This window comes from Coregonus lavaretus (assembly GCF_964263955.1).
Source record: "Coregonus lavaretus genome assembly, chromosome: 28".
Classification (NCBI taxonomy): domain Eukaryota; kingdom Metazoa; phylum Chordata; class Actinopteri; order Salmoniformes; family Salmonidae; genus Coregonus; species Coregonus lavaretus.
In genome coordinates this window covers 1261049-1272198 of record NC_140015.1, presented here as the reverse complement: position 1 = coordinate 1272198, position 11150 = coordinate 1261049, and positions in this window count along the sequence as shown.

Below are 11150 nucleotides of genomic sequence, written 5' to 3'. Positions count from 1 at the left end.
CTCGCGATACATGGCCCCATCCATCCTCCCCTCAATACGGTGCAGTCGTCCTGTCCCCTTTGCAGAAAAGCATCCCCAAAGAATGTTTCCACCTCCATGCTTCACGGTTGGGATGGTGTTCTTGGGGTTGTACTCATCCTTCTTCTTCCTCCAAACACGGCGAGTGGAGTTTAGACCAAAAAGCTATATTTTTGTCTCATCAGACCACATGACCTTCTCCCATTCCTCCTCTGGATCATCCAGATGGTCATTGGCAAACTTCAGACGGGCCTGGACATGCGCTGGCTTGAGCAGGGGGACCTTGCGTGCGCTGCAGGATTTTAATCCATGACGGCGTAGTGTGTTACTAATGGTTTTCTTTGAGACTGTGGTCCCAGCTCTCTTCAGGTCATTGACCAGGTCCTGCCGTGTAGTTCTGGGCTGATCCCTCACCTTCCTCATGATCATTGATGCCCCACGAGGTGAGATCTTGCATGGAGCCCCAGACCGAGGGTGATTGACCGTCATTTTGAACTTCTTCCATTTTCTAATAATTGCGCCAACAGTTGTTGCCTTCTCACCAAGCTGCTTGCCTATTGTCCTGTAGCCCATCCCAGCCTTGTGCAGGTCTACAATTTTATCCCTGATGTCCTTACACAGCTCTCTGGTCTTGGCCATTGTGGAGAGGTTGGAGTCTGTTTGATTGAGTGTGTGGACAGGTGTCTTTTATACAGGTAACAAGTTCAAACAGGTGCAGTTAATACAGGAAATGAGTGGAGAACAGGAGGGCTTCTTAAAGAAAAACTAACAGGTCTGTGAGAGCCGGAATTCTTACTGGTTGGTAGGTGATCAAATACTTATGTCATGCAATAAAATGCAAATGAATTACTTAAAAATCATACAATGTGATTTTCTGGATTTTTGTTTTAGATTCTGTCTCCCACAGTTGAAGTGTACCTATGATAAAAATTACAGACCTCTACATGCTTTGTAAGTAGGAAAACCTGCAAAATCAGCAGTGTATCAAATACTTGTTCTCCCCACTGTATGTATTTTTGCCCCACACTTAAGAGTGAAGCCTTTGTGTGGCTCTCATATCCTTTGACTTCTGTTGGAGTAAGACTGTTCCTCTCACATGACACGTCTCATGGAGCAATGCCGGCCGCCCTCACGTGAATAGAGGCAGTCTAATACATCTGCCTGGCCTTAGGAATTTGGGCTGCTTTCGAGATCAATTGAGATAGTTTACAACGTATTTCCGTTCACTGTCAGTACCATTGTACTTGTACATGTTTGACATTCTGGCATGACAATAAGTTGCATGATGGCACAAACAGACTGGTATCCCGGCTAGCCACAAGGAGGATATAGTTCCAACTTGGAACACCAGAGGGTGCTGCTTTCCTTAACAACTACACTGCTTTATAAAACCAGGACAGAACGAATGGGGCTGCACTAGCGGAGGCTCCTCAGAGGAGGAAGGGGAGGGCCATCCTCAGTGAATAAAATAAAAATAGTGAAACATTGTTATCCTTTTTAGATAAAACTACTAAATATATTCACATGTCACAAAATAATTGATTAAAACTCTGTTTTGCAATGGTCTACAATTGCTTCAGCAGCACTCTAGGCTAGCACCATGGTGTAGTTGGAAGACAGCTAGCTTCCGTCCTCCTCTGGGTACATTGACTTCAATACAAAACCTAGGAGGCTCTTGGTTCTCACCCCTTTCCATAGACTTAAACAGTAATTATGACAACTTCTGGAGGACGTCCTCCAACCCATCAGAGCTCTTGCAGCAGGAACTGACATGTTGTGGACCCAATCAAAATATCAGAGAATGAATCTAGTACTGAAAGCATCATCTACAGCTAGCTAGCACTGCAGCATAAAATGTGGTGAGTAGTTGACTCAAAGAGAGAGTTAGACAATAGTTGAACAGTGTAATTTCTTCCAAAATTAAGGAGAAGCGAGAGAGCTAGCTATATATATATATATATATATATATATATATATAGATATATATATATATATATATACACTGCTCAAAAAAATAAAGGGAACACTTAAACAACACAATGTAACTCCAAGTCAATCACACTTCTGTGAAATCAAACTGTCCACATAGGAAGCAACACTAATTGACAATACATTTCACATGCTGTTGTGTAAATGGAATAGACAACAGGTGGAAATTATAGGCAATTAGCAAGACACCCCCCAATAAAGGACTGGTTTAGCAGGTGGTGACCACAGACCACTTCTCAGTTCCTATGCTTCCTGGCTGATGTTTTGGTCACTTTTGAATGCTGGCGGTGCTTTCACTCTAGTGGTAGCATGAGACGGAGTCTACAACCCACACAAGTGGCTCAGGTAGTGCAGCTCATCCAGGATGGCACATCAATGCGAGCTGTGGCAAGAAGGTTTGCTGTGTCTGTCAGCGTAGTGTCCAGAGCATGGAGGTGCTACCAGGAGACAGGCCAGTACATCAGGAGACGTGGAGGAGGCCGTAGGAGGGCAACAACCCAGCAGCAGGACTGCTACCGCCGCCTTTGTGCAAGGAGGAGCAGGAGGAGCACTGCCAGAGCCCTGCAAAATGACCTCCAGCAGGCCACAAATGTGCATGTGTCTGCTCAAACGGTCAGAAACAGACTCCATGAGGGTGGTATGAGGGCCCGACGTTCACAGGTGGGGGTTGTGCTTACAGCCCAACACCGTGCAGGACGTTTGGCATTTGCCAGAGAACACCAAGATTGGCAAATTCGCCACTGGCGCCCTGTGCTCTTCACAGATGAAAGCAGGTTCACACTTGAGCACGTGACAGACGTGACAGAGTCTGGAGACGCCGTGGAGAACGTTCTGCTGCCTGCAACATCCTCCAGCATGACTGGTTTGGCGGTGGGTCAGTCATGGTGTGGGGTGGCATTTCTTTGGGGGGCCGCACAGCCCTCCATGTGCACGCCAGCGGTAGCCTGACTGCCATTAGGTACCGAGATGAGATCCTCAGACCCCTTGTGAGACCATATGCTGGTGCGGTTGGCCCTGGGTTCCTCCTAATGCAAGACAATGCTAGACCTCATGTGGCTGGAGTGTGTCAGCAGTTCCTGCAAGAGGAAGGCATTGATGCTATGGACCGCCCGTTCCCCAGACCTGAATCCAATTGAGCACATCTGGGACATCATGTCTCGCTCCATCCACCAACGCCACGTTGCACCACAGACTGTCCAGGAGTTGGCGGATGCTTTAGTCCAGGTCTGGGAGGAGATCCCTCAGGAGACCATCCGCCACCTCATCAGGAGCATGCCCAGGCGTTGTAGGGAGGTCATACAGGCACGTGGAGGCCACACACACTACTGAGCCTCATTTTGACTTGTTTTAAGGACATTACATCAAAGTTGGATCAGCCTGTAGTGTGGTTTTCCACTTTAATTTTGAGGGTGACTCCAAATCCAGACCTCCATGGGTTGATAAATTTGATTTCCATTGATAATATTTGTGTGCTTTTGTTGTCAGCACATTCAACTATGTAAAGAAAAAAGTATTTAATAAGATTATTTCATTCATTCAGATCTAGGATGTGTTATTTTAGTGTTCCCTTAATTTTTTTGAGCAGTGTATATATACTTTCACTTAGCTAGCTGAATGCAGCTAGCTAGTTTAGCCTACTCAAACACCTGGATCAAACAGAGAGGGATGCTATGTTAGCTAGCTGGCTATGGCTATCCAACACTGGAACTCCAAGTCAAGGTAAGCTTTTGGTTTTATACATTTATTGCCACAGGGTTCCGCCGGTGTAACTGCTAAACTGCTTGCTGACTGTACACTGTACTGCATGATTGTAGCGACTTTACTAACACGTTAGTTCTAGTAGCTATGTTGACTATGAGGTGACAATGATGTAGGCTGTGTGTAGCAGTTTGCAGTCATGATATGATGGTTTGGCTTGGAAAGATTTTTTCGCCTGGTCTCAGACAGCTGATGTGTTGTGCACTGAAGTCCACAAGCGAAGGGAAAAGGTGAGAGGAGGAGAGTGTGTAGATAGTTGCGAGAATTAATTATATATACAAGGAGCAAAGTGATCATGCTGTTTTTATATGGCTGCTATGAAAGTGAACTGTTTGCGTGTGATCAGGGGTCTATTCATTCCGCCGATTCTGTTGAAAAATGTTTCTTAAACGGACGCAAACAACGAATAAGGGATAAACATACCTGAATTTGTCTAATAGAAACTCTTGTTTGCAACTGTTGGACTAATGATTACACCCTAGATCAGCTAGATACAGGCAAAAGTGTGCAAGGAGGTAATGAATGTGTCACTGTCTGTCACCTTGATTACACCAAATTCTCTCGACCTGTGCACCTACGTTGTAAACTTTAATTCATAGGCTAGATTGTAGCAACCTCATGACAGGGAAAGTTTGAGTATCATGTAGTAGCCTAAACCTATCAATGTTACATTGAGCTGAGGGAATGGAATATGAATGACAGTCATCCAATATGCTGTAATAGAAATAAGGCCATGCTCATAAAAAAAACATCCTCATCTGAAATGGCACTGACCGACACTGGGCTGCACCTTGACAATTTCATAAATGATAATAGTCATCAATCACTTAAATGTATTTATAAAGCCCTTTTTACATCAGCAAACAGTGCTTTTACAGTAACCCTGCGTAGACCCCAAAGAGCAATGATAAGCGGAAGCACAGTGGCCAGGAAAAAGTGAGAAACCTACACGGTAAACCCCAATGTGCTGTCATTACTCGAACATTTTTATTCACCTGCAACCTGCATTCATAATGACGCCAGGGTTAGGAACAGTGAGAGGAGACTACCTAAGACGTTTACGCTGGATCAACCATTTCATTTACGGGTGCATAAAATATAAAAATGATTGGATTAGTTTAGAAAAATGTATGTTATTTGTCTTTTGTAGCATAAGATTCATCAATCACTGACTTTTACTCAACTAGTATTTTAACTGGGTGACTTTTATGTGAGCAATTTTGTATTAAAGCTGCAATATGTAACTTTTTGGGCGACCAGACCAAATTCACATAGAAATGTATGTTATAGATCTGTCGTTCTCATTCAAAGCAAGTCTCAGAAGCGATAGATCTGTTCTGTGTGTGCTATTTCTATGCTTCCCGTTAAGTTTTGTGTTTGCGTCTTTTACTTTCGGTTTTGTACACCAGCTGAAAATACAATATTTTTGGTTATGGAAAATATATTTCACAGCGGTTTAGATGTTACAATGATTCTGTACACTATAGTTGCTTGTTTTGTCTCACAGACTGATATTAGGCGAACTATTAGAATTTTAGCAACCAGGAAATGGTGGAGTGATTTCTGCATAGTGCTGAAATTGCTCACTGGCTCATCGGTCTTTCTATAGACTAGGGTACCAGTGAGCATTTCTTGTAGTGGACATCTGTTTGGAGCTGTTAAAGTCATTAATAATATACTTTTTTTCACGTGAATACATTAGGATTTAAAGAGGGAACAAATACATTCAGTATAATTCATTAGTTGAATCAAAACCTATGTTTAAACCCTTTATCATGCTTGGAGATTTCTTTCCTTACATGTATGATACTGCTGTTTGTCGTTATATCATATACTAAGCATTTAACAATTGAATTACACATTGAATTTGATCCTGTAAAATTCCTGGATATTGCTGTCTGACTTTTGTATGGAGATCTCGGAAGTGCACTGGAACCTCATAACATTTCGTATCTCCCTATGTTATGGTTTTCATGGGCACACATATCCAAAATAATGTACGGATTGCAAAATCGCATGCTTCTAACAGAAAGACTAACTTTAACAAGATGAATCACAAAAATCGATACTGTCGTTAACGGGGTTCTTCAATAACTATGCATAATAGTTGTTTGATGCGGATTTGATGCCTAGCTGTTTAGTTACATGGGGAAATTGGTTCAGGAAAGGATTTTTTGAATGACAGTCAAGTGATAGAGTGGGTGTGATACTGCACGTGATAGGAGAAAACTGAGAATTTGATCAACAACATTGTAGTTACTCCACAATATTAACCTAAACAACAGAGTGGAAAGGAAGCCGGTACAGAATACAAATATTCCAAAACATGCACCTGTTTGCAATAGAGTACCACAGTATGAGTCATAATACCCATAAAACCTAGCGGGTTCCAATCGTTTTTCCACCATTCATTTTTCCAATAGGGGATTTTAGAAACACTTCAAATAAGGGCTGTGCTTCGTGTAGGCTTACCCTGGCGTGACATTTTTGATAACCGTGTAAATTTGTAGGTCAAGGATACTTATATTCACCTGTATTCAAACCCCCCCCCCCCCCCCCCCCCCCCCCCACACACACACACACACACACACACACACACAGATTAAATGCTAATTAGCTGCTAATGTGGCTATCATAAAGAACTACAAATGCCATGACGAGACTGCCGAATCGAGGCAAAGGTAACAATCTCTGGATTGTTTATCTAATGTTAGCTAAATGTAGTAATGGACAATTATGTGAACTGTCTTGTGCAAGTTTAAAATTGTCACAATACCTGTTAGTAAAGGTGTCAGCTAGAGATGACGTGCAGGAGCTTTCAGGGATTTGTAGTTTTGCATGATGTCTACTTTGATGCTAATTAGCATAGAGTCGAGTATATTGATAAAAGTCTCCTTGTCCGAGAGAGATTTGCATGGTTATCGAAACATCATGCCAGGGTAAGCCTACACCAAACACAGCCCTCATTTCAGTTGAATGCATTCAGTTGTACAACTTACTAACTGGCCTCCTGTAGCTCAGTTGGTAGAGCATGGCGCTTGCAACGCCAGTGTTGTGGGTTTGATTCCCACGGGGGGCCAGTATGGAAAATGTATGCACTCTCTAACTGTAAGTCGCTCTGGATAAGAGCGTCTGCTAAATGACTAAAATGTAAATGTAACTAGGTATTTCTCTTTTCCTTCCTTATTTTAAGTGTTTCTAAAATCCCGTATGGGAAAACGATTGGAACCATTTCCCTGTTTGACCGCTAGATTTTATGACACCTCCACTGTGGGGCTCTATAAGGCACTAAAGTAAAACTGCAAAAAATGTGTCTAAGAAATTAACTTTATGTCCTGAATACAAAGCGTTATGTTTGGGGCAAATCCAACAACACATCACTGAGTACCACTCTTCATATTTTCAAGCATGGTGGTGGCTGTAACCTCTTATGGGTATCCTTGTCATCGGCAAGGACTACGGAATGTTTTAGGAGAAAAAGAAACGGAATAAGGCTAAACACAGGCAAAATCCTAGAGAAAAACCTGGTTCAGTCTGCTTTCCAACAGACACTGGTAGACAAATCAACTTTTAACCCTGGGACCACGGTGTGTGACTTGAGGGCTGCCATAATGATAATTTTTGTATAACCTAAAGCACAAGGCCAAATATATAGTGGAGTTGCTTACCAAGACGACATTGAATGCTCGTGAGTGGCCTAGTTACAGTTTGGACTTAAATGGGCTTGAAAATCTATGTCAAGACTTGAAAATGGCTGTCTATCAATGATCAACAACCAAGTTGACAGAGCTTGAAGAATTTAACAAATAATAATGTGCAAATATTGTACAATCCAGGTGTGCAGAGCTCTTAGAGACTTACCCAGAAAGACCCACAGCTGTAATCGCTGCCAAAGGTGATTCTAACATGTATTGACTCAGTGGTGTGAATACTTATGTAAATGAGATATTTATGTATTTCATTTTCAATACATTTGCAAACATTTCTAAAAACATGTTTTCACTTTGTCATTATTGTTTTTGTTCCGTTCCACTGTTCCGACCAGCAAAATAAAGTTCTGAACCATTTCGAAACCCCTAAAAGTACCGGTTTATATTGTTCCTTTCTGTTCCTTTTTTAACCTCTGAAATCAACTGTTTTTTACATTTAGCTCATTAAATTACTTCACCAATCAGTGCGGTTAGAGCAGGTAAGCTATTTGTTTACATGCGTGATGGACAGACAAGTGTAGCCTATGGTGCAACATTTTACGGGTGGGGAGAGAGCTAGAGTGGGTTAAGGAGCAGGCTTGAAGAGCTACTCATCTTTTCATGATATGCATTATCTGAATTAGGTCCACAGAATTATACCTAGGAGGAGTGGTTCTATGAAGGAACTTTGAATGTCCTTTGAGCTAACAAGCTTGTGTGTGCAGAGATGCACCAGAATTACCTTTTTGTAGTTAATAAATCAAACGTGAAACGTGATAACTAGGCCTATAGTATCCTTAACTATTATTGAAAAAGTTAATACATTCTTGTTTAGCGAATAAAAAATATCTCTATCTTCTCACACTTCTAATGTCAGTACAGTAGCCTATGCTTCGGAGGGGGGAGGGGGAGGGGCAGGTAGCCTAAAAACGCACACACATTGGCAAAGATTTTCAACATGCAGGCAGATGCTGGAATAAGTTTCTGAGTGACAGAGTGAGAGCTTTGCATAGGCCCTTTGTTTGTTTTTTTGGTGGGTCTAGAAAAAAAGGCCTGGAGCATAAAATAACATTATTAACCGGTTTCCATGCTTTTAAAATAACGGTTCTATCCCAGAACAGTATTGATCACTTTCGTTCCAGGTTCCGCTTATGTTTCTTGAAAAATGTCATTATTTTCTGGTTTTCTGTTCTGTTCCCTGAACCGGTTCCAACCCCTGGTTCTCCTTGTTGGCTAGCGGGAGCGACACCAGTAGACAGTGTCCTTCGCTCCTGCCTGCCGAACACCTGCCCTCACCCCGTCGTTAACAGAACTGCAGGAAAACAGTGCCCGACAGGCGGTGGGCGAAGGACACTGTCTACCGGTCACCCCCGCCTCCCGCTAGCACAACAGATGGGAGGCTAGGGTGACACTGTGTGCTATCTAGCTTGCCAGTTCACTAGCACACGTTGGCGCCCCGCCTCCCTTCCTGCTGTGTACCGGAGTCCTCCTTAGGACTAGCTGGCTAAACTAGCACACATTCTCCTTCGCTCCTGCCTGCCAAACACCTGCCCTCGCCGTCGTTAACAGAACTGCGGGAAAACAGTGCCTGACAGGCAGGGGCTAAGGACACTGGCTAGCTTGCTACCGTTGTCGCCCCCGCTCCTTCTTTTGTGGGGTTTATCGGTAGCTGGCATCCAACGTTATTGTGCATTAACACCACCTACTGTACTGGAGCGCCCCTGCCTCCCGCCTGTCCTAACTAAAAAATGTAGCAATAGAACAGTGGCGATTTTAGCATGTAAATCTTGGTGGGGCAAACTTTAAAAAATGCTTTTTAGATGCATGCCAGCAAACCCACTACACAACACAACACTAAACAATACATTAATTGCACTATAACGGTGACAAATGGTGCCCCCACACCAGTGGCGGCTGGTGAAAAATATTCTCGGTGGGGCTGTGCCATACTTTTTTTTTCCTGTAACCATCGCGATACATTTTAACACAAACTGCAGGACAGCAGTGCTCAGTGAAACATTCAGTAATTATTTAATGCCAATATTAAAAAGTTGAGGCATTCTTACACAAAAACATATTACACAAACCCAAGCCTTTCATTTGCATTTAAAGTGAACTTTTCACCATTGGTAGTAAACAGGCAACGCAACAGGCATGCTGTCAGAACAGAGTGGAAAGTGGACAATAACATGAAATTATTATAAAGTTTATAGGAAATCTTACACTGTATAAAAGGATGTATAATATAGAAATGGATATCAAGTGGATGAACTCAAACCTTTGACTGGAAGAATAGCATACAGTATTTTATGATCATACTAAATGTGACTAATTGTTAATGTGCTCCAGAACTGCAACAATTAATTGATACAAAACAACATATATACAGTAATATTAGCAAAGACACTATTAAGACTTTCTAGAGTACCATATATAACTGGATTTGTTATGCTAAGGTCAACTATATACAAAGAAACATGCGGCCAGAGCTGCTCTGTGTGTGTGTGTCTGTCATCTTATTTGTACAGGAATTTTGCCCGTCTGTCCTTCTGAGTGGCAAACCTCTCAATGACCCTTTGATTAAAGTCAGGAATGTCCCTGACAAGTTTCTTCTCCATGGAGAGCATGGCCAGAGCGTTCAGGCGATCCTGTGTCATGCTGTTTCTCAGGAAGGTCTTGATCCTTTTCAGTGTAGAGAAGCACCTTTCTGACTCAGCAGTTGTCATGGGTGTGGTGATGAGGATCTTGAGGAGGCTGGCAGTCTCTGTGAAAGTGCTCTGAAGGTTGTTCTCCATGAAGAACTGGTACAGGGGCACTGCACCACTACAAGCCTTGAACTCACTGTTCTCATAGATGAGGGACAGTTCGGTTTTGAGCTTGGCCTTGTTCAACATGGGGTACGCCTCCACGGTTGTTTCAAGCGCTGTATCGGGGAACTTCACACTGTGTTGTGGGAACAACTCTCCGTGCAATAGTGTTGCGCTGATGAGGTGCTGGGTGAAGGAGAACCTCTCTTTGGCATGACTCAGGATGGTATCACATACCTGTAAAAGATACATCATCAGCTTTAATTTGCAATTAAGCTATTTTGATGCAAGTGATCCTGACTGACACATGCCTATGTCCAACTCAAGTATATGATTACCAAGGTGCTGATTGTTCAGGGTTTTGGCTACATACTACCAGGCCTGAAAAAAGTTATAGGGGGAAACACTGACAATTACATCACAACTTACCTCTATAGCCAACCTCTGTTGTTCTCCTGGTCCCAGCATCCTCCGTCGCTTGATGGGCTGTTGCTGCTCGTCAGATGCGCTGTCCCCACACAAAGAGGGAATTGAGGCCCTGGGTCCAAAAAATAAAGTTTAATTTGATAACTTGCAATCAGACTTCTTAACTCACTGTAATTCCCCCTCAACACACAACCAGTGACTTTTATATATATATATATATATATATATATATATATATATATATATATATATAGACAGACAGACAGACAGACAGACAGACAGACAGACAGACAGATAGTGTGTATATACACACAAACTATGTCTAGTAACTGCTTTTAACCTGTGATGTACATAATTAACTGATGTTATTACGTTTTAAAGCCTTTTTCTATTACATTTGTGAGAGGGATGCAACATCATTTTGTTCTGCTGTGCACTTAGCAATAAAGTTAATCTTCAATAA